General features: G+C 41.4%; 1 long non-coding RNA gene across 1 annotated transcript; it reads right to left on the bottom strand.

Annotated features, from left to right (window-relative positions):
• Positions 1-510: 510 nt before the first annotated feature.
• LOC122768642 lies at positions 511-2720 on the bottom strand. Its single transcript, XR_006360336.1, has 4 exons — positions 2546-2720; positions 1899-2203; positions 1341-1484; positions 511-1061 (listed from the first exon to the last, which is right to left on the bottom strand). It is a non-coding gene; the product is annotated as an uncharacterized LOC122768642 (long non-coding RNA).
• Positions 2721-3105: the final 385 nt, after the last annotated feature.

Below are 3105 nucleotides of genomic sequence, written 5' to 3'. Positions count from 1 at the left end.
AGACTAAAAATATTTTAAAAGCAGATGCAAAAAAAAGTGCAGATTGTGAAATATCAGATTTTTCTTTAATATTTAGACAACACGGATTGATTTCACTGCTCAGCGACATGAAAATAACTAATTTCACCGCCACTCTTCAAATGAACAAGACCGCAACAACACTGCAATTTCCTCAACTTAGTGTTTGGAATTACAGCCTTGAACTGGTCAATAGATATATTAGGCCCACACAGTTGGTGAAGTGGTTAGCACACTTGCCTTTGCAGCAAGAAGACCCCGGGATCACGACCCATTCTGAACAAGGGTCTTTCTGCATGGAGGTTGAATGTTCTCCCTGTGTTTGCGTGGGTTCTCTCTGGGTTCTCCGGTTTCCTCCCGCAGTCCAAAAACATGAAATATGGGGATTAGTAAATTGGACACTCTAAATGAGAGTGAGAGTGGATGGTTGTTTGTCTCTATGTGGCCCTGTGATGGACTGGCAACCTGTGATTGGCACAGTACCCCCCGCGACCCTCATGTGGAGGATAAAGCAGTAGTAGATGGATGGATGGATGGATATATTAGTCTGAAAATGCATGGTGTGTATTTTGTTTTCCACCTGACAGATCCTTAAGGTGATATCAGACATTGGGGATCTCATAAGCGAGCCATTATTACTCCATGATCACTAACATAAAAGAAAACGAACAAAAACAGCCTGGTCGTGTAGGAAAGAAAAAGAGACAAAAGAAGAATCAGAGATGGAGAGGGTGAGGATACTTTGGTCCCTTTTTTTTGTGCAAATACCACACATGCACACCCTTAACTCACAAGCACCGCAAATTAGCTGTATTTTCGTCCATTTCTTTCAGACACCCTGCTGTGAATCAAATTTAACTTGGAAACAACAGGCTTCCTCTTTTTTTTTGCACTTTTTGATCAGGTTATTCTGACCAGAGACGGATGGAACAAAGCTCTTCTTTCCATCTCTGATATATCTCTGTCTGTTGTTGTCTCTAAAATGCCAGAGCCAGTGTGTCGACAAATCCATTTTTCCCCTCAGTGATCCAACACAGATGCATCTGGAGGGAGAGAGGGAGAGAGGGAGAGAGAGGGAGAGAGTGAGATCACTCTGTTGCATATTAGACAAAGGTGCACAATGAGAACAGCGATGTTATTAAGGTTTTATATGAGGAAATACTGGGATAATGAGTAAAAAATATCAGAGATGATGTACTTCTGATGTAAACACAAAGTTCATTAGCCACAGTGTCAAAGACAGATAACACCAATGATGTATATATGATATGATATGATGAAGCACATTTAATAATACTTTATAGAAGCAATATTTCACTTACAATGTGTACGTTTAGTGTGTCTAATACCAGCTTGTGCTGGGAAACAGCGTGGGATCCCGGGAATCGTTGTATCGTCGTCTTGTTTTGAGGTTCAGCGGCAGAGTGTGCGGCAAATAGTAATGAGTAGTCGTGATCAAATGCACACTATAAAATGAAAATTAAAAAAAATTAGCACACTGAGTAATTAGTTGTACTGAATATTTCTTTCCTCTCTCTGATGTTTCATATTGAGTTTGACCCAGATGTTAAAGCAGATGATGTCATTAAGCCGACCAAAATTAAATGAGGTGATTAAATATGTAACATTAGTCTTTATATAATCTTTTTAAATATTATATGCAATTTGAATCACAATTAGCCGACAAACTAATTCTTTAACATCTCATCTCAACAGTGTCCATCACTGTAGGTCTTGAACTTGAACTGAACTTGTAGGCAGGGCTGTTTCTAGCCTTGTCTTGCCCTATGCAAGACAAGGCATCTTGCATAGGGCCCTTCTGATATTGAGCCACTCAAGCAAGTTAAACTGAAAAAAAATCAATTAGCAGCACAACTGACCCTCCGAGTGCACAGACGTCAGCAGAAGAAATGTTTTGCCTGACTATCGGCCCACCGAAGCTGCTCTCAGCGAAGAAAGGAGTCAGGAGATGAGAGAAGCTAAGTGTCCACATGATCAGGACTTGGTTGTCTGCATTCTCTCCCGCCTCACTGCTGCAGTCGGCCTGTGGAGCTCAGCGGAGCAGACAACCGCAGCTCACAGGTTAAGAGGAGAGCGAAGAGAAAGTCGATACTACAGGCTGCCATGGTATCCCCCAAAGAAGACCAGCCAGGAGAGGAAAACAGACCAAGAGATAATAAGACACCTGCAACGGTGCGTAGAGATGTCAGAGCACAGCGCCGTATCACGTTACTGTTCATATTTGTTGAAAACATCCTCTTTTTTTTTTTCTTTCATCCACCAGGCCAAAATACAGATAATGTGATGTAACAAAAAGAAGAGATAAATAAAGCTAAACAAGACCAATTGAAACATAACAAAGCCAGTATGGTTAACCAAGGTCATTAATCCAAGAAAAAAGAAAACAAAACAAACTCAAATAGAGATTTTGAGTGCATTTCAGTGGTAACAAAGTTTTGTGTTACACATAAACATGTTGAAATAACCATAAACAAAGCATTTTTGTGGCATTCACCAACTCACTTACCTGGTCCAAAGTAGTTTAAATTTCATTCATTCAATCATCATTTCTTCACTTTCCTCATAGGTTTTGCTTCTGGTTCTTGCTAGCATTCAAACATGCAACAGGTGTGTTTTCTCTTTCCTTCCCTCTCTACTCGTTGTCGTTCGGCAGTCAGTCGTGTATGAAGGTCAATACTTTGAAACAGGGGCCATGAGAAGAACAAGCCAGTCACAGAAGGAGGGTGAGGCAAACGTGATTGACTGGCCTGTGGGGAGGGGCCGGGCAAAGTGGAGTTGACGACACCAAACGGAATATGCATACTCAATAAGAAGTCAGGAGATGAAAGGTCTGTGTTGCTACGGCAACACACCTGCCGTGGTAGAATATCAGTGTGGTTTCGTTGATATGAGGGCGACAAGGCTTTAGGCCGTGAAGAGTTAGAGTGGGATTGTGCAGGATTTCACACCTTTTGTGTGTGTGTATTTGTGTGTGTGTGTGTGTGTGTGTGTGTGTGTGTGTGTGTGTGCGTGTGCATACACACGATTTGCCACATACTAACGTAAAATGCAAACAAGGAAGAAGAA

The sequence above is a fragment of the Solea senegalensis genome, linkage group LG4 (assembly GCF_019176455.1).
Source record: "Solea senegalensis isolate Sse05_10M linkage group LG4, IFAPA_SoseM_1, whole genome shotgun sequence".
NCBI lineage: Eukaryota > Metazoa > Chordata > Actinopteri > Pleuronectiformes > Soleidae > Solea > Solea senegalensis.
Note: the sequence above shows the minus strand (reverse complement) of the source record. Positions and strands in the feature narration are given on the sequence as shown.